This window comes from Phocoena phocoena, chromosome 3, assembly GCF_963924675.1.
Source record: "Phocoena phocoena chromosome 3, mPhoPho1.1, whole genome shotgun sequence".
NCBI classification, from domain to species: Eukaryota; Metazoa; Chordata; class Mammalia; order Artiodactyla; family Phocoenidae; genus Phocoena; species Phocoena phocoena.
In genome coordinates this window covers 135,343,237-135,366,410 of record NC_089221.1, presented here as the reverse complement: position 1 = coordinate 135,366,410, position 23,174 = coordinate 135,343,237, and the positions used below count along the sequence as shown (strand labels likewise).

The 23,174-nt window shown below is 50.7% G+C and overlaps 1 pseudogene; it reads right to left on the bottom strand.

Annotated features, from left to right (window-relative positions):
- Positions 1-17,052, bottom strand: part of LOC136120305 (AP-2 complex subunit beta-like) — a 91,022-nt pseudogene extending 73,970 nt beyond the window's left edge.
- Positions 17,053-23,174: the final 6,122 nt, after the last annotated feature.

Sequence of the window (23,174 nt, the reverse complement as noted above, 5' to 3'; positions counted from 1 at the left end):
CAAATCCCATAACTGCTGGGTGGTTGACTCACAAACTGGAGAACACTCATACCACAGAAGTCCAACCAATGGAGTGAAGGTTCTGAGACCCATGTCAGGCTTCCTAACCTGGGGGTCCAGCAACGGGAGGAGGAATTCCTAGAGAATAAGACTTGGAAGACTAGCGGGATTTGATTGCAGGACTTTGACAGGACTGGGGCAAAAAAGACTTCACTCTTGGAGGGCACACACAAAGCAGTGTGCACATTGGGACCCAGGAGAAGGAGCAGAGACCCCATAGGAGACTGAACCAGACCAACCTGCTAGGTTAGAGGGTCTTCTACAGAGGCGGGGGATGGCTGTGGCTCACCATGGGGACAAGGACACTGGCAGCAGTTCTGGGAAATACTGCTTGGAATGAGCCTTCCCAGAATCTGTCATTAGCCCCACCAAAGAGCCAGGTAGGCTCCAGTGCTGGGTTGCCTCAGGCCAAACAACCAACAGGGAGGGAAACCAGCCCCACACATCATCAGACAAGCAGATTAAAGTTTTAATGAGCTCTGCCCACTGGTGCAACACCCAGCTCTACCCACCACCAGTCCCTCCCATGAGGAAGCTTGCATAAGCCTCTTATATAGCCTCATCCACCAGAGGGCAGACAGCAGAAGCAAGAAGAACTACAATTATGGAGCCTGTGGAAGGGAAACCACATTCACAGAAAGATAGACAACATGAAGAGGCAGAGGATTTTGTACCAGATGAAGGAACAAGATAACCCCAGAAAAACAACTAAATGAGGTGAAGATAGGCAACTTTTCAGAAAGAGAATTCAGAATAATGATAGTGAAGATGATCCAGGACCTTGGGAAAAGAATGAGAGCAAAGATGGAGAAGATGCAAGAAATGTTTAACAAAGACCTAGAATAATTAAAGAACAAACACCTAGAAGATTTAAAGAACAAACAAACAAAGATGAACAATACAATAACTGAAATGAAAAATACACTAGAAGGAATCAATAGCAGAATAACTGAGGTAGAAGAACAGATAAGTGACCTGGAAGACAGAATGGTGGAATTCACTGCCACAGAACAGAATAAAGAAAAAAGAATGAAAAGAAATGAAGATAGCCTAAGAGACCTCTGGGACAATATTAAATGCAACAACATTCGCATTACAGGGGTCCCAGAAGGAGAAGTGAGAGAGAAAGGACCCAAGAAAATATTTGAAGAGATTATAGTCGAAAACTTCCCTAACATGGGAAAGGAAATAGCCACCCAAGTCCAGGAAGAACAGAGAGTCCCAGTCAGGATAAACCCAGGGAGAAACATGCTGAGACACATAGTAATCAAATTGACAATAATTAAGGACTAAGAAAAATTACTGAAAGCAACAAGGGAAAAATGACAAATAACATAGAAGGGAACAGCTGATTTCTCAGCAGAGACTCTACAAGCCAGAAGGGAGTGGCACAATTATACTTAAAGTGATGAAAGAGAAAAACCTGCAACTAAGAGCACTCTATCGGGCAAGGATCTCATTCAGATTCAACAGAGAAATCAAAAACTTTACAGACAAGCAAAAGCTAAGAGACTTCAGGACCACCAAACCAGCTCTACAACAAATGCTAAAGGAACTTCTCTAAGTGGGAAAAACAAGAGAAGAAAAGGAACTACAAAAACAAATGCATAACAATTAAGAAAATGGTAATAGGAACATACATATCAATAATTACCTTAAACATGAATGGATTAAATGCTCCAACCAAAAGACACAAGCTTGAAGAACCATATATATGCTGTCTACAAGAGACCCAAATCAGACAGAGGAAAACATACAGACTGAAAGTGAGGGGATAGAAAAAGATATTCCATGCAAATGGAAATCAAAAGAAAGCTGGAGTAGCAATACTCATATCAGATAAAATAGACGTTAAAATAAAGAATGCTACAAGAGACAAGGAAGGACACTACATAATGATCAAGGGATCAATCCAAGAAGAAGATATAACAATTATAAATATATGTGCACCCAACATAGGAGCACATCAATACATAAGGCAACTGCTAACAGCTATAAAAGAGGAAATCGACAGTAACACAGTAATAGTGGGGGACTTCAACACCTCACTTATACCAATGGAGATCATCCAGACAGAAAATTAATAAGGAAACACAAGCTTTAAATGACACAACAGACCAGATAGATTTCATTGATATTTATAGCACATTCCATCCAAAAACAGCAGATTACACTTTCTTCTCAAGTGCACATGGAACATTCTCCAGGATAGATCACATCTTGGGTCACAAATCAAGTCTCAGTAAATTTAAGAAAATTGAAATCATATCAAGCAACTTTTAGACCACAATGCTATAAGAACAATAATCAATTACAAGGGAAAAATATGTAAAAAACACAAACACGTGGAGGCTAAACAATACGTTACTAAATAACCAAGAGATCACTGAAGAAATCGAAGAGGAACTCAAAAAATACCTAGAGACAAATGACAGCAAAAACACGGTGATCCAAAATGTATGGGATGCAGCAAAAGGAGTTCTAAGAAGGAAGTTTATAACAATACAAGCTTACCTGAAGAAACAAGAAAAAATCTCAAATAAACATTCTAAACTTACACCTAAAGGAACTAGCAAAAGAAGAACAAACAAAACCCAAAGTTAGTAGAAGGAAGGAAATCATAAAGATAGAGCAGAAATAAATGAAATAGAAAGAAATAAAGAAAACAATAGCAAAGACCAATAAAACTAAAAGCTGCTTCTCTGAGAAGATAAACAAAAATGATCAACTTTTAGCCAGACTTATCAAGAAAAAGAGGGAGAGGACTCAAATCAATAAAATTAGAAATGAAAAAGGAGAAGTTACAATGGACACCACAGAAATACAAAGCATCCTAAGAGACTACTACAAGCCATTGTAGTAGTCTCTATGCCATTAAAATGGACAACCTGAAAGAAATGGACAAATTCTTAGAAATGCACAGCCTGCCAAGACTGAATCAGGAAGAAATAGAAAATATGAACATACCAATCACAAGTAATGAAAATGAAACAGTGATTTAAAATCTTACAACAAACAAAAGTCCAGGACCAGATGGCTTCACAGGTGAATTCTATCAAACATTTAGAGAAGAGCTAACACCCATCCTTCTCAAACTTTTCCAAAAAATTGCAGGGGAAGGAACACCCCCAAACTTCTTCTATGAGGCCCCCATCACTCCGATACCAAAACCAGAAAAAGATACTACAAAAAAAGAAAATAACAGACCAATATCACTGGCGAATATAGATGTAAAAATCCTCAACAAAATACTAGCAAACAGAATCCAACAACACATTAAAAGGATCATACACCATGATCAAGAAGGGTTTATCCCGGGCATGCAAGGATTCTTCAATATACACAAATCAATCAATGTGATACACCATATTAACAAATCATAGAATAGAAAACATATGATCATCTCAATAGATGCAGGAAAAGCTTTTGACAAAATTCAACACCCATTTATGATAAAAACTCTCCAGAAAGTGGACATAGAAGGAACCTACCTCAATATAATAAAGGCCATATAGGGCAAACCCACAGCAAACATCATTCTCAATGGTGAAAAACTGAAAGCATCTCATCTAAGATCAGAAATAAGACAAGGGTGTCCACTCTCACCACTATTATTCAACATAGTTTTGGAAGTCCTAGCCACAGCAACCAGAGAAGAAATAAAAAGAATACAAATTTGAAAAGAAGAAGTAAAACTGTCACTGTTTGCAGATGACATGATACCATAGATAGAGAATCCTAAAGATGCCAGCAGAAAACTACTAGAGCTAGTCAATGAATTCGGTAAGGTTGCAGGATACAAAATTAATGCACAGAAATATCTTGCATTCCTATACACTAACAATGAAAGATCAGAAAGAGAAATTAAGGAAACATTTACCATTGCAACAAAAAGAATAAAATACCTAGGAATAAACCTACCTAAGGAGGTAAAAGACCTGTACTCAGAAAACTATAAGACACTTATGGAAGAAATCAAAGATGATATAAACAGATGGAGAGATATACCATGTTCTTGGATTAGAAGAATCAATATTGTGAAAATGACTACACTACCCAAAGCAATCTACAGATTCAATGCAATCCCTATCAAATTATCAGTGGCATTTTTTACAGAACTAGAACAAAAAATCTTAAAATGTGTATGGAGACACAAAAGACCCTGAATAGCCAAAGCAGTCTTGAGGGAAAAAACTGGGGCTGGAGGAATCAGACTCCCAGACTTCAGACTACACTACAAAGTTACAGTAATCAAGACAATCTGGAACTGGCACAAAAACAGAAATATAGATCAATGGAAGAGGATAGAAAGCCCAAAGATAAGCCCACCTACCTATGGTCAACTAATCTATGACAAAGGTTGCAAGGATATACAAAGGAGAAAAGACAGTCTCTTCAGTAAGTGGTGCTGGGAAAACTGGACACCTACGGGTAAAATAATGAAATTAGAACACTCCCTAACATCATACACAAAAATAAACACAAAATGGATTAGAGACCTAAATATAAGACCAGACACTATAAAACTCTAAGAGGAAAACAGGCAGAACACTCTGTGACATCAATCACAGCAAAATCCTTTTTGACCCACCTCCTAGAGAAATGGAAATAAAAACAAAAATAAACAAATGGGACCTAATGAAACTTAAAAGCTTTTGCACAGCAAAGGGAAACATACACAAGATGAAAAGACAACCCTCAAAATGGGAGAAAATATTTTCAAATGAAGCAACTGACAAAGGATTAATCTCCAAATTTTACAAGCAGCTCATGTAGCTCAATATCAAAAAAACAAACAACCCAATCCAAAAATGGGCAGAAGACCTACATACACATTTCTGCAAAGAAGACATACAGATTGCCAACAAACAAATGAAAGGATGCTGAACATCACTAATCATCAGAGAAATGTAAATCAAAACTACAATGAGGTGTCACCTCACACTGGTTGGAATGGGCATCATCAGAAAATCTACAAACAACAAATGCTGGAGAGGGTGTGGAGAAAAGGGAACCCTCTTGGAATGTTGGTGGGAATGTAAATTGGTACAGCCACTATGGAGAACAGTATGGAGGTTACTTAAAAACTAAAAATAGAATTACCATATGACCCAGCAATCCCACTACTGGGCATATACCCAGATAAAACCATATTTCAAAAAGACACATGCACCCCAATGTTCATTGAAGTACTGTTTACAATAGCCAGGTCATGGAAGCAATCTAAATGCCCACAGACAGACGAATGGATAAAGAAGATGTGGTACATATATACAATGGAATATTACTCAGCCATAAAAAGAAATGAAATTGGGTCACTTTTACAGATGTGGATGGATCCAGAGACTGCCATACAGAGTGAAGTAAGTCAGAAAGGGAAAAACAAATATCGTATATTAATGTATATATGTGGAACCTAGAAAAATAGTACAGGTGAACCGGCTTGCAAGGCAGAAATAGAGACACAGATGTAGAGAACAAACATATGGACACCAAGGGGTGAAAGTGGTGGGGGTGGGGGGGTGGGATGAACTGGGAGACTGGGATTGACATATATACACTAATATGTATACAACAGATAACTAAGAAGAACCTGCTGTATAAAAATATAAAGTTAAATTCAAAAATTAAAAAAATAAATCAGATTAAAAAAATAAAACAGGAAAGACAAGTCCTTCCCTTCCCATAGACTTATTTATATGAATGAATTATTTCCATGCTTATATCTATAAATACAAAAACGAGGAATAACACCTACCTTGAACCAAAAAAAAAAAAGAAAGAAAGAAAGAAAAGAAAAAATAAACCAGAACCCACCATAGTTGAAAACGCTATCGGGACACTTGCTCCAGAGGTAAACAATTCTGAAGTTGGTCAGAGGTGGGGAATCGTCTCCCATGCAGCCAGCAGCCTCCCTGCAAGGAGCGTCCTCATTGCAAAGCTGGGGGACCGTGACGAGGCGTCTGTGAGTAAACGTGAGCTGAGCCCCAGGCCAGTTGCTGCTGAACTTTTTCCACCCTTCCCAGGTAAATCACTTGAATATGTACAAAGACTTTGAAACCTAGAGGAAGGGGCTTGGGGCCACACCAGCAACAGCACACAGGCCGACTTGGTGCCTGAAGGCCAGGCAGGATGGTCCTGGCCCCGGGCGCTCTTCTGGAAGTTTTCCCTTCCCCTACCTGAGTTACCCCTCCTGTCCTGGCCCCCAGTGCTTTTTTCCTTCCTCACCTCTGCCCGGGGAGAAATTCCAACGGCAGGTATGGGTGACACATCATCTTCCTTAGCAGGTGGCAGCCTGGCAACTCCTGCAGAACATCCAGCAGAGCCCCCCTCACACCAGCCCACCCATAAACCCGTGGGCCCTACTGCTGACGGGGCAGAGAATATGGCATCAGGCACAGCTGCAGGGGATCTTGCTGCCTGGAGTGGTGTTTATGTTGACCTCAACCCAGGCACACCTGGGGAGGACTGGCTGGCTGAGTCAGGCTGCACAGGTCAGCCAATCCTTGCCCATCAGAGGCTCACAGTTGCAGAAAATGGGCCCTGCTGCACCGACCAGGTCCAAGGAACAGGTGTGGCGTCCTGAGGGTCAGGATAGACAAGTGGCTGCAGCTCTGGCTTGTTTTCTAATTATTTTATCTGGCCCATGAGTGTGAGACAACTTCACGAAGACCCTCTCCTAATGAGAGGAACCCAGGAGTCAGGGAGAGGAGGGGTGGTAGGTGGAGACAGAGGTCTGGTGCCCCGGCTACAGTGGAAGTGTCTTGAAGATCAGGAGGAGGGAGGCCTCACAGAGTGAAGCCCAGGGTCACAGACCTGTCCAGGAGCTGCTGTTTGTTAGTTCAGGTCCTGCTCTGAGGTGCTCAGGGTCAGCTCTGACCAACAGGTGAGCTGGGGGTGCTCTGTAATGAGGGCTATGTGCACGGTTCCTGTGTGCCCAGTCCTGCTGGGTGCCTGCCCAGGGGAGCTCAATATCCTGGGAGGGACCTGACCACGAGAACCTCGTGGGCTGGGAAGGGGACGATGGGCGTCCTTTCTGTGCATCATGCACAGAGTTGCTTAGCGACTTCTCTGTTGGCAGCGCTGGGATGAGATGAGAACCAGGAGATGCCGCAGGCCGCATGAACCCCTGTCCATCCAGAGCGATGAAGTCAGTAGGTGGGTGCTGGCCACTGTGCTGCTTGAGGTAGGCCCCATGGGTCCCTCTTGTTTCTTCTACCTGACACCACGGAGGCCTTCCCCGGACAGAGCAGACAGCCTTCCTGGAACAGATGGGAGCTCCTGGTGACCCTGCAGGGGACACAAGAGGGATGGACCAGGCAGGAGGGGGTGGAAGCCCAGGCAGAGCCATGGGGCTCGAGCCAAGGGGGTCTTTGTGGGTCTGAGCTGGGAGTGGACGAGCAGGTGGTGAGTGTGATCCAGGAAAGCTGCCCTGGTGACGTGAGGCTGAACCTGCTTCAGAGTGACAAGCTTCTGGATTATCCCAAAACAGGATAGTGAGACGGATCCTGTTAGAAGAAGGTAAGTGAATCCCCCCAAGAGGAGGATCTGTGAGCTGGCCCCGGGAGGGGGGCGAAGGGAAGAGGTGTGGAACCTGCTGGGAGCGGGCAGTCCCCCTGGGCGGGCGGTGGGTGCAGACCGTACTCTGTGGCCACACATCTGTGCTTCTGCCTGGATTACTTGGCTTCTCAGAGCCTCAGCTTCCTGGTCTGTTTGTGAGGTGATGGTAGCATGGATTGGCTAGTAATTTCCTCAGAACAGGGTAGAAAGGGGTCTAGCGGAAATTTCACGGAACACCGTCAGTATGGGAGTCGCAGGCCCTGTTTCCCGCAGTTCTGTCTTCAGGATCAGGATGGCAAATCCAAGCAGACTTGCAGCAGAGCCTGGGGATGGGCTCGGTTTGGTGGGTCCCCCTGTTTGTGGAATCTCAGAAGGAGCAGGCTCCAGTGGGCTGTGGCAGGTTCGCCCCACCTGGAAGCATCCAGACCTCAAGGCCCAGCAGTCCCCAAGCCCTGTGTCTGGGCCCCCAGGAAGCAGACGAGACAGGCCGCCGTCCTCCTCGGCCCTCTTCCTGCCCAGTACAGGTGAGGTCCAGTCCGTCATTAGGGAGAAGCAGGGATGGGGGTGTCCCATGTGGGAAGAGGACACAGAGGAGCTTGTGTACGTGGACGTCCACACCAGGAATGTGGGTCGGTGGGACGCGGGCACTGGGAGGGGCAGATGGTGGGCCTGAGTAAGCAGGGCAGGGCCAGGGGTCCTGAGGAGGGGCTGCGACAAGCTTTGCCTGTGCCAGGCCTCAGACTCCCCTGGGCTTCCCTGTCCTGTTCACTGGGGAGGAGCAGCTGAGCAGCATTGGTGGAGGGACCACTCTCATCCCCAGGGCCTGGCAGCATCAGACCTTCAGGCTCTGGGTTGGGGAGCCTGAGGGGCGCAGGTCCAGCTGTGCCCACCAGGGAGGCCTGGAGGGGCTGGGAAGGAAGCACTGGTGTGGTCATCACCTGTACAGAAGCTTCCAAGCCAGTGTCCAGCAGAAGCTCTCACCTGGCATGTGGGTTTCAAATCCACAGCTCAGATCACCTTCTAGCTGCTTGGTTTGCTTTCTAGACACAAAGTCCTAATAACTCCTATGTCCCCTGCCCGTGAAAGGGCATGTGTGATCTGGCACCAGGTGCTGCCTCTTGTCCCCTATGACTGGACGCCAAGCAGCCAGTGTCACCGCATCATGACTGTCAGGGGGTGTCAGGCGTGGGGGGGATGAGAGCACACTGTCCAGGCCCACGAGGGACCGTGCCGTCCACGGAGCCGGTGCTGCGGTTGTACGTGTTCCCTCCCCCCACCCCATGGGCAGAGAGCACCGTTCCCTTACAGACTGTTACCAAGTTAAGTCATATGGACCCTGCTCAGGCCCTAGCCTGGCGAGGCTCTCTGCCTCAGAGGGGAAGGTTTCTTTTTTCCGTTTGGGTTCAAGTAGGCAAATAACAAAACCAAAGCTGAGACCACCACAGCACAGGCTCCATTCAGTGGCCAAAGAATGGAGAAGCGGGAACTAAGTTCACAGATCAACTTCTTCCCTCCTCGAGAGAGTGGTGGTTTAATTTGAAAGAGGGAGGAGGAGTGAGGCTAATGATGGGGACGAAGAGGCCTTTTGGGGAAGGGGCAGGGCTTTTTCCAAGGGAGTGGGGTACCACCTCTTTTCACCCGTTTTTGGTCCTTCATGTCCAGTCATGGCCACCGGTAGGTATGTCACTTAATATGCTGATATAGTGAATTCAACCTGTGATGAGACGCAGGGTCTGTTGGAGGTCAGATTCGTTGCCATCTTGGTCCCAGCTGGTTCCATCTGTTTTTTTGTTTGTAGCTTCCTTTCTTATCCCTGGACCCTTTAACTTAAATACATAGGTGAACTCCTGCTGAGGGTGGGGTGGAGGACAGCCCTGTTCAAGGTGGGTCCACGGGTTTTGAGCAAGGACCTGGAGCAGCTCTGACAACAGGAGGGGGAGGCTGAGACGGGCGGTCAGTCTGACGCCCGCACTGGGGCCTGTGGTCGGCATGCGGAGGTGGTCAGTAGGGGGCATGTGTCAGGGAAGGTTGTCGGTGTTTACACAGAAGATGTGAATGTGGGTCCAGATGCAGAGCTGCCTGCAGACGCTGCTACAGAAACTGCTAATTCTTTCCTGAGAAAACTGGTGGGGGGGCATTCAGGCAACAGGGCAATCTGCTTGCTCTGGATGTTCTTGTGGGGAAGTGGGGGCACAGCAACAGGGGCTCAGCCCACAAAACCCCAGAACCGCTTCTGGAATGGCAAGGAGAAGGGGGTCTTCCACCTACTAGATGTATAGGAAAGGGGTGGGGTCTTCAGGGCCACCCTCACCTTCAGGTACTGGCTGGGAGGCTCACAGGACCCAGCACATACTTGTGACTTGTGTGCTCACAGCTGAGATGGGTCACAGCATGCAGTAGGGATGCATGGGAGGGAGGGTCCCTGTTCCAGTCAGCTCATGATCCTTCATGCCCCCTCCTTCCCTCGAGGGTCTCTAGGGTGTCTCTTCCCCCAGCGACGAAGGGCAGAACCATGACAGTTACCCCCACCCCTGTCCCCCCAGGGAAGCTCACTAGAGACTTGGCACCTGGCTGGAGGCTGGTCATTTGATGTTCTCTGCCCTCACCCTCCAAAATGCCAGTGCCCAGAAGGGGAGCCGGGGTTCAGCATGAACCACATAGTTTGTGCAAACAGCACAGGTGCAGGGGGCTGCCCCTAACGGGAGGCAGGAGGGTTTAGATCAGGGCAGGGAGCTGCTCACCAGCTGAATTAGCTTCCCAGGACAGCTGTGGCAAACAACCACAAACGGAGGCTCAGAACAACAGAAACGTGTCCTCTCTCAGTCCCGGAGACAAGACGTCTGAGGTCAAGGTGTCCCAGGGCTGCGCTCCCTCTGGAGGCTCCAGGGCAGGGTGCTGCCTGCCCCTTCCAGCTTCTGGGGGCTCCAGGTATCCCTGGGCTTGTGACCACATCTCTCCCGTCTCTGCCTCCGTCTTCACATGGTGTCTCCTGTGTGTCTGTGTCTCTCCTCTGGTCTCTTAGAAGGACACTGTCACTGATTTACGGCCAGCCTGATCCCGGATGACCTCATCTCCAGATCCGTAACTAATTATGCCTGCAAAGACCCTACCGCCAAAAAATGTTCCATTCTCAGATTCTGGGGGGTATGACGTGGACGTAAACTTTGGGGGGACCCCCCATTCAACCCACTATAGCACCCAGTTCCCAGATGCCAGCCGACCTTCTTCAGCATCAGGCTGGTGATGTTCTGTCTATCTGCACGGAGTTGTCTTTTGTTTCTTGTGGTAACAGTGAGGTTGGGTTGGGGGCATTGCTGGCCGACCTCCTGGTCATTCCAGGGACCATGCTGAAGTGTCCTCCCCAGGAGTGTGGGACCATGGCCAGGGCTCCCTGTGAATACCCCACACTGACTGCTTGGTGGTCAGACACCTGCATGGGCTGGACTGGTCCCCGGTACCTTCTACCACATCCACAGCCTGGTGGACTCTGTGCAGGCCTATGACCAGGAGATGTGGACCATTAAGATTGGTGGGAGCCCTCCTGCCTGCCGCATGGCCTCCAGCCCACCACAGACCCTCCAGTCCTGCCATGGACATCCCCATCTCATAAACTCCAAAGAGGTCTTCTGGGAGGGGTTAGAACTTGGCCATGAAGAAGACAGGGCAGGCCCTAACTGCAGCAGGTGAAGGCAAGTACTAGGGGTGCTTGGCTATTTGTCCCCCAAAGACCCAGAATGTGGGCTCTGACTTGAGGGGTCCACCTCCACCTGGGCCCACCTGGGGGGTCGCTGCAGACAGAGCACATCCTTGGGTGATTTTCCAACTCTCCACACCCCCAGCTTCACCCCCTGGACCCCCCTGGCCCCATTAATAGTCTTTAAATTGTGTCTCTCACCCAACAGTCTTGCGTGGGAGATTTTAATATTGTGTGGGAGTCCAGTGGCCAGCGCCCATGTGTCCTGTGTGTCTTGGGAGGGGAAGGAGCCTCACTCTCACGTTCCTGCCCCAGTGCACCTGGGGGCGGGGGCAGCAGGCCAAAGCTTTGTTCTGGCAGAAGCTCCCTTTCTGTGCACAAGTTTTCCCTCACTCCCGTTATCTTCACTGGAGGCTCAGGAAGCCACAGCATCAGGGCACCTCCAGCACCAGGACCCCACCCTAGGGAATTTCTCAAGAGCAGGGACCAGGCCTGGGGGCTGAGGGGAGGAGGGAGCTGGCCTCTTTGGGATCCACGGGGGCTAGGATGCTTCCTACCCAGGAGGGCCTTGAACTCAGCTTAACTACCACCCAGGGTCTCCTACCCCTCGCCTGGTAGGGGGGCCCTTCAGATTCCAGGGCCCCAAGATCCTCCCCACCGTCTTCTAACCCTGACTGCAGAGTCGGGGACCCAGAGACCCCCTCCCTGGCTTCTTTTTCCTTGGAGGCTCCCAGAATTCCATGAAGCTGTGATACTCAGGGTATATTATGGTGAAGGATGCAAGTTAAAATCAGCGAGGACAGAGGGGATGAGCAGGGTCCAGCATCCTCGACTGTGGCAGCCCAGGGAAGCCCACCTGAGTCCTGAGATTCAAGGTTTATTGGGGTCTGTCACGTCAATGTGGGGACCACCTGTGCCTGACCTTGACCTCCAGCCCCTGGGGCGACTCAGGAAGCCCCACCATGCATAACGCCATCAGCACACAGCAGCCTGGATCGAGGTCCATGGAACATGGACATTCCCATCAGACTCAAGGTGACCTCTGGGGCCAGGAGCAGTGGCCCGGCCTATCTGTGGGCAGGTGAACCCACACCGCACGGGTCCTGATGCAGTGCCCATTCCGTGTGGTCAGCATGGGTGCACGCAGGTCAGCCAGTGTCTGTGTGTCTCAGCCCGTGACCGCTGACCATGCTGTCCTGCTCTGCTCACAAGAGCGAGGCCAATGGAGGGACAACGGGGGTGGGAACGAAGCTGGGTCATGGTCAGGCTGGGTGAGAAAGGGTCCACGGAGCAAGAATACTGCTGCCCTTGCCTGGTGAGCTGAGAGCTAACATCCGCCCTGTGGTCAGTCCATCTCCCCACATCAATAGGTAGAGCTGCCTTTCCTGCATCCTGGGGGAGGGTCATGTCTGTGTATACAGAAGGATGCACAGCAGAGCACGCAGCAGGCTTGATGCCTGTCCTTGGCATGTACTTGGGGGCTTGGTGAGGGTGGAACACACTGACAGGTCATGGAGCCGACCCCGGGGAGGATGTTGGGGTGAAGCCTTTGGGAGCATCTGGAGGGCATCCTCACCCATCTGCACAGGTGGCTTGAGGACACCGACCAAGGCTGGACAGGTGGGGGGGGGCCCAGGAAGGGTCCTGGGTCATCCCTGAGGCTGGACGAGGGGTGTGGAGCTGGGGGTGATGGCGGTGGCGAGGAGGGGCTGATCGCCGGACGGTGTGGAGAAAGACCATCATCCAAGGCAGCAGGGAAAGTGAAGACTGTGCCTGACGGGAGGACGGAGAGACCAGCAGGCGGCGCTGTAGGCAGGGTATCAGGGTTGATCCCTGCAGGGTGGCACCCAAGCCCCACAGGGCTGGAAACCACCCAGTGTCCAGCAGGCAGCGCTGTAGGCGCGGGGATCAGGGCTGCTCCCTGCAGGGCGGCGCCTAGCCCCGCACTGCTGGAAGCCACCTGGTGTCCAGCCAAACCCCCGCCAGGAAGAGAAAGGAAGCCCCGTGTACACTGCTGAAAACACCAGTGCGGGACGTTTGCTCTCCTCTTCACCCGGCGGGGAAACAGGCAAATTGAAGTGGAGAGTGATGGGGTTGAGGTGGGAAATGTGGGTGCTGGGAGCCTGGAGAGGAGGGTTTCTGTAGGGGGTGAGACCACAGGGCACAGGAGAAGGACAGGGGGTGGGCAGGGGGACGGGCAGTGAGTGTCCGGTGCTGGAGCACGTGCATCCTCCCTCAGGCCGGCCCCGCCTCCCCCGAAGGCTGGGTCTATTAACACAGGGGATGCTGGAAGAGGGTTTTCTGTCTGGCTGGTTCACTGAAGCTGGGTGTTTGTGGGGACAGGGGCCAGTCTGGAAGCCCCGGTGAAGACATTGTTCCCTCTGAGGGAATGAGGCGGACACTCAGTCCCCGGTCTGTGGGTGGTCTAGTCCTCTGGTTGTCATGTCTCTTCTTGGGGGTCACTGGGGCTTTATCCTCACTCCGTGGGGTACAGGCAGGGAGGGACGGATTTGGCCTGGGCCAGCTGTGCCTGGGCTCCTGGGGAGGATCTCTCTGGCCCACATGTTCACAGGCCTCAGTCACTCCTGCTCGACAAGCCCCTCCCGGAACTTGGCACAAGGACCTGCCCTGTGAAATGGGGCGGCTGGGTCGGGGGCTGGTGGGTCCCTTCTCAGATGGCCACACTCAGGTCTCGGGGTGGGTGCGGTGGCCTGCGGCCACTCACCGTGGTCACCACACCGCTACAGCTCCTTTCTGGGGTCTGAGATGCCTCAGGGGTTGCTGGGTGAGGGGAGGAGGTCGCCGTGACAGGGACGTGTGGGACAGGGGTCCTGGGTCCCTCCCCGAGGAGGAGTGGGCGTCATGCCCAGAGGGGAGGCGGCTGGTGACGGTCCTGGGTGTCAGTAAGCACAGTGCCGCCCCCCGCAGGCCGGGTGTGGGATTCCTGCGGCCCCGGCACAGAACACCAGATGGGGTGTGGGGTTGGGACAGGGGCCGCCTACTTTCAGGCCTGGAGCCCGAGGTCAAGGTATTGGGGGCCCGCTCCTCTCGCGGGTTCTGGGGTCAATAGGTCCCATGCCATTCCCAGCCCCAGCTGTGTCTCTGCTGTCACATCGCCTTCTCCCCCATGTGTCTGTGTCCAAATTCCCCCCATGAGAAACCCCCCAATTACAGGTCAGGGATGTCATCTCAACCCCGGCACCTCTGCGGTGGCCCATCTGCACACAAAGTCCCATTCTGAGGTTCCGGGGAGTCCATCTTCCGGGACCTCTTGAGGTGGCCAATCCTGGTGGTCGACACAGCTCGTGGGGGCGTGTGGGGGGCGGGGCCCCAGGCCGGAATCCAGGAGCCTCACGGAGGAAGTGGTGTCATGACTCAGGGAAGATGGACGGACAGGCGGAGGTGAGAGGGAGGCCGAGGGGCGGTCAGCCCTTCCCTCCGGGGAGTGAGGAGTCTCTAGAGGGCCGGGCCGGAGCTGGCAGGGGGACGTGGTGGTCAAAGGCGGATGGCCTGGTCTGCGAAGTGCGGGGTCACTTAGGGGCAGAGGCACAGGGGCCTCAGGGATGCCCTCTGTCTGCTCCTACGAAGGCGGCCGTCCGTTGGGCTCCCAGCCAGGTTGAGCCAAACGTGGAGAGGTTTGAAGACACATCCCAGGGCCGCCTTCGAGAAGTGCCTAGTGCCTGGGGACACGGAGCCTCCAGCCTGTCAGTGAGTGTGTGGGGTTGGTGGCACGTGAGGCTGCATCAGGGCCCTGAGGAGCTCGAGGTGCCTGCTCCAGGCCTCACCTGGCGGCTGCCCAGGGCCTCCTGCTTCAGGCACCGACCCTAGTCTGGGAGGGGCCAGCAGGTCCCCTGACCTGTCATTGCAGCCAAGCTGAGGCTGCTGAGCGGCCACGGCCGGAGCACGGCCTGTGAGTGGGATGTGCGTGGGGACGTCGCAGGACAGCGGTGGGGCGCCTGCATCAACAGAGGCTGGTCATCCACTGGACATACGACAAGAGTGAGCTGGACTGCAAGGCCAGCATGAGGCACAGCTCAGGTGGGGAGGCAGCTGCATGTCCTCCATCTTCAGCACCCAGACGTGTGTGTAGAGATGCTCATCCAGATACCGAGGGGCTCTTTCCTCAGATGCCTCGTGTCTCATCATCTGGCAGGTGTGGGGGTCCTAGAGCGACCGTGACAACATGCCACAAGCTGGGGGGTTCACAAGAGCAGAGATTTCCCTCTCGCAGTTCTGGACGCTGGAAATACAAAATGAAGGTGTGGTTGGTTCCTGCTGGAACTTCAGGGAATCTGCCCTGGCCTCTCCCGGCTTCTCTGGTTTCCAGAAATCCTTGGCGCCCCTGGACTTGGGGCTGCATCACCCACACCTCTGCCTCCATCGTCACGTGGCTTCTCCTCTGTGCCTGTGTCCAGATTTCCCTCTTCTTATAAGGACCAGCTGTTGGATTTAGGGCTCTCCCTAATCCAGCATGACCTCATGTTAACCACATCTGCAGACACCCTGTTTCAGAGATAAGGCCTGATTCTGGGGTAGGAATGGATATAAATTTGGGGGGGGGATACTATTGAACCCACAGTAGTAGGTGAGGTGTTAGAGGATGGAGGGAAAGAGAAGTGCCCACCGAACTGACAGGGCATTGTGAGACCGAAAACCGAGGCAGGCAGCTCCAGGTAATTAACGGATCCGTTTATTATTGGGTAGTTTACTCACAGGGTGGGATTGGACAACAATTGGAAGGAAGCATGTGCAGCTGCGCTCTGTATGGCCAAAGGGTCACTGGGACAATTTATGGTTAACATGGGGGGGGGGGTGCTTGGAAACAGGACGTACATTCCTAAGTCAAGGTTCATGAATGGGTAACTGGCCTCATGGGCACCGGGAACACGTCAGCGAAGGTCTTCCTTGTTTGGGGACTAACAAAGCATAAGGCCACCTGGTCCTGATAATTACTAAACAGCCTCTATTAACTAGAAAAGCCTTGAGGACAGAGAAGTGTTTGACCACACAGTACAGTCCTGGGTAAGGTCAGCGGAAGGACGAGCCCAGGATGGCATCAGTTATGCTGACAGCCTTACATGGTGGGGAGGCAGGGCTGGGCAAGGTGCGGGCTTGAGTCCCGCAGGTGCCCCAGAGAAAGGGACACGGGCTGGGCAGTGGGGTGGGCCTTGCACCTCGAGCGGGACAGGGGCATGGCCCAAAGAAGTAACCTGACACTTGTTTTTAGGGACCCAGTCTGTGCAGTGTGGATATGCCTGTGTCCAGGGTCACATCCTGCTGCTTCAGGGCCCGACCTCTGTGTGACCTCTGCAGGCCGGCCTGAGTGGGAGTATATTGTGCCGGGAGCCTCAGGCAGGACACATCCTCAGGGTTTGGGGAGGATCCCCAGGAGGCCTTGGAGGTCAATTCTGGTGGGGGAGGGGTAAGTGCTCAACTCTGCCGCCGTAAGGGCGGCGTCCACACATGAAGGGGGTGGTATTACCAGTTTACCTGAGAAAACACACTTTCAGGTCTCCTGTGCGTTACGGAAAAATCATGTTTCTAATATGCGCGTTTGCAGGTAGCTGTAAGTGCTCCGGCCTTACTCTGTGGCTGGGCCCGTGCTCCAGCAGCTCCCAAGCACTGACTGCAGTACCGTTTGCTTCACCTGGAAGGTCCCAGTCTTGGGGTGAGGGGGATCGGGCCACGGCCCCAGTGTCCAGGGCTGCAGTCAGGCAGTACACGGCCAGCAGCCTCATGGGGCTGTTCACAGTGCAATGATAAATCCAAACGGATTCTGTCCTGTGCTACTGGGGACGAGCCCTGGGTCTGCCTCTGGATCGTCCCTGTGAGGGGTTGTTCATGCCCTCATTTACACTCCACGGCCCACACGAGGTCACCCGGGGCCCCAGAAATCACATGGGCAAGCAGACAGGATCTCTTGGCAGAAATGGAAATTCCTTGAGGTGTCAAGATGTTGATGTGATGAATAATTATTTTTTTAGTTGTGATTAAAATATATGTAACATAAAATTCACCATTAAATTGAACAACTCAGTGGTATTTATCACATTCACAGTGTTGTGCCAGCACCACCTCCCTCTGGTTCTAAAACATTCTCACCCCCCAAAAGGAGACCCCCCTTCCCCCTCCCTTAGCCCTTGGCCCTAACCCACTTCCTGTCTCTGTGGATTTGCCTGTTCTGGACATTTGATATAAATGGAATCAGTTTGTGGTTGTTCTTGGCTGAATGTTTGTGTCCCTCCAAAATTCACATGTTGAAATCCTTACCCCCAAGGAGATGGTATTAGGAGGTGGTGCCTTTGGGAAGTGATTAGGTCATGAGCATGGAGCCCCTATTATGGGATTAGTGTCCTTATAAAAGAGATGTCAGAGAGCTCCCTCACATCTTCTCCATGTGAGGACACAGGGAGAAGATGCCACATACAACCAAGAAGAGCCTCACCAGAACCTGACTGTAGTGGCACCCTGATCTCAGACTTCTGTCCTCCAGAACTGTAGGAAATACATTTCTGTTATTGAAGCCCCCAGCCTGGTAGTTTGCTATGGCAGCCCAAGCAGACTAAGACAGTGTCCTTCTGTGTCTGGCTTCTCTCACTGAGCATTGTGTTCTCGAGTTTTGTCAGCACTGTAGCGAGTGTCAGTGCTTCACTCCTTTTCGTGGCTGAGTAATATTCTATTGTTTGGATGGAGCACATTGCGTTTATCTGTTCTCTGTTCACCTGTTGATGGTCATTTGGGTGGTTTCCACATTTTGGCTGTTGTGAATCATGCTGCTATAAACATGCATGTACAAGTGTTTGTGTGGATGTGTGTTTTCCTTTCTCTTGGGTTTATACGTAGGAGTGGAATTGCTGGGTCTTGTAGTGACTCCATGTTTGACATTTTGAGGAACTGCCAGACTGTCTTCCAAAATGGTGGCACCATTTCACATTCCCACTAGCGCTGTTTGAAGGTTCCAAGTTCTCTCCTTTTTATTGTCTGTCTTTTGGATTCTAGTACCTTAGAGGGAATGAAATGCTATGTCATGGGTGTTCTGTCAGCCCATCAGACACTCACCCCTTTTATATCAAGTACTTTGTAACGCTCTGCTCACTTTCTGAAATCAGAGGCAGAGATAAGATAATCTCTCTACACATACAATTTAAGTATGATTATGTATATGTGTGTATGCAGCTACAGTTACAATAGAGAGGAGAATTAATGACAAATACATTTTAATGAAATAATACATAATTTAATAGGTGAATGCTTGGCTTCAACTACACTAAGTAATCAGATGTTTGCTTAAATTTTTCTTCAATTTAGATTTAAGAAAAGGCAGGTAACATTCAACTGGCTTCAAACTTTATATTTAATGTTTTTAAATGAGGACAAATAGGCATTGTTGTATAGAATTCGAATTACTGTGGTGACAGCAATCCTGGTGCATTAACTGGCGATTCAGAAACTCTGAGCCACTTTACCAGGAGATTTGACTTTCCAAACTGTCAGAGAATTCTTGGTAAAGTTCTGAATCACTGTGCGAACAAGCTTTCCTAGAATCACGTTGTTGTTCTATTCCTGCAAAATTCAGCCTATCTTAAAGCCATATAGAAATAACTTGTGTGTAAAGTAGAACAGAGTCAGATTCTCAGCTCAGAAAATCACGAGCAGGTCCTTCCCAGGAAGGGCGGGCAGGCACAGGACAGTGTCTAAAACAATTGTCAAATGCATAGTTCTATAAGATTGGTGATTTTAATAGTATAACTCTAGATACGGGAAGACGCTACAAGAGGGAACCATTTCCTGGACCATAACAGACTAATAGAACAGGTGACCCAGTGGCTTTGGGCTACTGTTAACAGGGCTTAGTCCAGTAACAGCACATTGAGTGGCCTATCAATGAAATCCTCACCTGAACTGGGAATGAGTATTCCAGGTGCCGTGGGATAAATTGGTCATGAAATGCCTCCTAAACCTTGGTCAAAATTACGACCAAAGAAAAAAAAAAAAAAAATTACGACCAAAAGGGGGGGGATTGTAACATAAAGAAAGTTGCCCACGATTCAGTTCTACAAGAATTAAGTCCTCAACCACCACAATCGCTGACTTACAGGACACCCTGAAAGGAATTCAGGGCAAAGATCAGGATGAGGCATTTTGTACTCTGGGCCAGAACTGGCCCTCAGAGAGTTCCATATTTTCAGGAGAAAATTTGTATGAACCTGGATTCTTACCTCTTACCACATTTAGAAAAACGCTAAAACCATTAAGGTATCTGTCCCTCCTGAATAGCAGTAACCTCCTACCAAGCTGTGTGCTTGGTTGCACGTACCCCTTCGTCAAATTCACACAAATGTGTCACTTTTTAAATACAAGCAGTTCTTTTCAGCTTTCACGTAGAGAAAAGCCGGTCATGAGCAGCATTTCACAGGAGTGCAAACTGAATTGGCCAAGCGACAGCGGTGAGATGGTCCTCGACACGCGCCTTGTCCTACGTGGTCTGAGGTCCCACATGGCTCTCTTCACCCACCGTATTGGGGGAAGATGAACTAGAATGTCCAGCCCTGTGTGTCTGACATGCCCCCACTGGCCCCCCTGGATATGGGGCTCCTGGTGGGAGAAAGCGCAGCCCCTCAAGTCCTTCTCTTTGGTCTCAGGTGCAGGGACCAGCCCTCTGTGGCCCGGATGCCTTGGTGCAAACTGCCACTGTCAGGGGCAGCCCCCGCTGAAGCAGCAGAAGAGGAAGGTCGCCGTCACCACGGAGGTGACCCTTTTCAAGAACTACTTGCCCAGGGGAAGTACTCTGCGCAGGTGCAGCCACTGCGCAGTTGCGGACGTGGGAGCTGCTGGGGCACGTGGTGGGGGAGGGATGCTCCACACCAGGCAGGGTCAGTGGCTCGAGCCCGTGGCAGCACTGCAGCCCTGTGGTGCCCTGCCCGCTAAGATGCCACATGAACCTGATCACATGAGTGTGTACCTCACCTGATCTCAGACATGTGTGCTCACTGCTGACCCATCACGTGTGCCTGATGTCACACACACAGATGTGCTCACCTGCTCACTGCAGGCCCGTCACATACACTTCATCACACACCCACTCACTGCTGCCTGTCGCCCCCAGTCCACGTGGGTCAAGTCCTCTAAGGAGCTCGGGGTTGCGCTGCTGGACCTCATCAGCGGGTCCACCACTGCCGCTGCGAAGGGGAGCCTCACACGGGTGCTTCCTGGTGTCCTTCACACTCGGGTCTTGAGCCGCACTCTCCTGCCCAGTCAGTTTCCAAGAGACCAGGTAGGCTCAGACCTCTTCGAGGGGCTGGCTTAGGTAAGGGGCTGGCTTGTTTCCCGGGCAACATTACTGTTATCTCAGACTGAAGGGGGATTGTGTACCCCCCAGGGAAAGAGATGTCCATACCCTGACCCCAGGGGCTCAGGCCAGGACCTCATTTGGAAGTAGGGCCTGGTTGTGTATGTAGGTAAGACAAGGGCCTTAGGGTGGTCCCAATCCTGTGTAACTGTGTGCTTATATGATGAGTGGAGACACAAACACAGAAGGGAAACCACATGAAGATGAAGGCAGAGATGGGAGGGATGAAGCTAGAAGCCCAGGGATGCCTGGGTCCCCAAGAGGCTGGAAGAAGCAGGAAGGACCCTCCCCTGGAGCCTCAGCACTTTCCACCTAGACAGTTAGTATGAGTGGGCCTGAACTGAAGGCAGCACCGTGGTCCCTGACCAGTCTGTCTTGCCCCCTTGACACCGTGGGGAGCACCTCCCACGGAACGCTGACCAGCGAGTTGGTTTCCCATGAGACTGTAGGACGCTGGTCCCGTAAACAGGCAGGCCCATCACACCCTTCCTCCTGGGCTCTGGTCACACACGGCGACTGTGCACCCTGTGGGGCTGGGCTTTCAGCCTCTTCACAGGACCCCTTGGTGTTGGTTCAAAGTTCAGCTTACAGCCCAAGAATGACGGAAGGTGAAATCCTCATCAGCCCTGTGTGGTGCAGGCAGGGAGACACAATTAATTGTAGAGTTAAAAGCAGAGAGGCTAAGGGTGACTCAGCCATGGAAAAGGAGTGAAGCACTGACACAGGCTATGGTGTATATGAACCTCGAAAACATGACGCTCAGTGAGAGAGGCCAGACACAAAAAGACAATTAGTGGATTCCACTTACGTGAGACATCCAGAACAGGCAAGCCCACAGAGACAGAAAGTGGATTGGTGATGCTGGGGCTGTGGGAAATGAGGGGTGGCCTCTAAAGAGTGGGCTTCTGGGGAGATGATGGAAATGTTGTCAAATGGATTATGCTGGTGGGTGCACAACCCTGTGAATATGCAAAACACCACTGAGCTTAATACTTAAAGTGGGTTAACTAACCGTGTGGTAAAGAATTCAGTCTCAATAAAGCTGTTACCAAAAGCGAAAACCTGGAGGCTTCCAGGCCCACCTCCAGAATCTGACAGCCGAGGTGCGGGGTCGCACAGGACCTCCATGTTTGAAAGCCCCATTGTGTCCAACCAGGTGGTCTGAGGGCACCTTGCGAAATTCTCCCTGTGGCATCAGAAGCGTGGGGTGCTAGTGTGGCCAGGCCTCAGGCAGAGAGGCTGGATTCTGTGGCCTTGCTGTCCTCTCTTAAGGAGTGTGGCATCATCTCCGTAGAAGGAGGTGGGTCAGCTTGAAGCCCGGTTCCCTCTTCTGCACGTTTCTTCTTTCTTTCCCAGCGATGGTGCCGGCCGAGCTGTGCCAGAGCGACCAAGGCAAAAGCGTCATGCACAGAATGACTGAGAACTTTGACCAGGTACCATGGACTCCTCAGAGGCAGTGACCCAGGACTGAGGCCCCAGAGCCTCCTTCTGAGTCTCGTGGCCCCGGTGCCCCTCTCATGGGAGTTGTTGTCAGGCTTAATGGTTGAAGCAGCCATGGTATCGAGATTTCACTGGTAGAAACTATTTCTTTTCTTCCTTGGGAGAAGCAGGTCTCCTTCTACTTTGCTGGGATACCCGCTTTTTAATAAACAAAAATGATAAGCTGTAAGTACATATTAAGGATTAGGTTATACATATGTAAAGAATAATCATAAAGATCAAGAAACAGAACCTGATGAGTGGACACGCAGGAGTGCCCTTCCCTCGTCACAGCCTCCTCCCCACCGTGAGGTCGCTGTTCTCCTGATTTTGTGTCAGTGACTTGTCCTCATAATTTACGCCCAGGCACGCATCCCTAAATAACGCAGCCCAGCTTTGCCTAGTTCCAAAGTCTGTAAGTGGGTGTACCGTGCTTGCTGCTTTGTTGCTCTTGATGGCTCAGCATCGTGTCCATGAAATTCTTTCATCTTGTGAATATAGGGTTATTTAAAAAATAATTTTTATAGTTTTACTACCTTTAAACAAAATGTACTCTGTTGCTGTGGAATATTCCTTCATAGGAGCGTGCAGGGTTCATTTCTGTGATGGCCTTCAGGTTCTTTCAGGTTTGGCTCCTGTGGCTGCAGAGTCCATGTCCGTGTGTCCTGGTGCAGGGCTGGGGGGGTTGTGTTCAGCTGGGAGGAACACTGTGGGTCTGTGTGCACGGACTTCGCTCTTTGAGGCCCGATTGTTTCAGAAGTGTTTGCACCGCCCGCTGCGCACCAGGCTTTCCATTGCTCCACATCCTGCTGATATTTGATACTGTGTCTTCATGTCTGCCATTCTGGTAGGTGTGTGCGCCGTAGTTTTCTTATGGTTTTAATCCCTCGGTTGTTAGTGAAGTTGTGAATCTGGTGGTATTCATGGATTACTTCCTGTTGTTTTTTTAAAAGTTTTAAAAATTGTGGTCAGATACACATATCATAAAATTTACTGTCTTAACCATGTTTAAGTGCACATTTCAGGGTCATG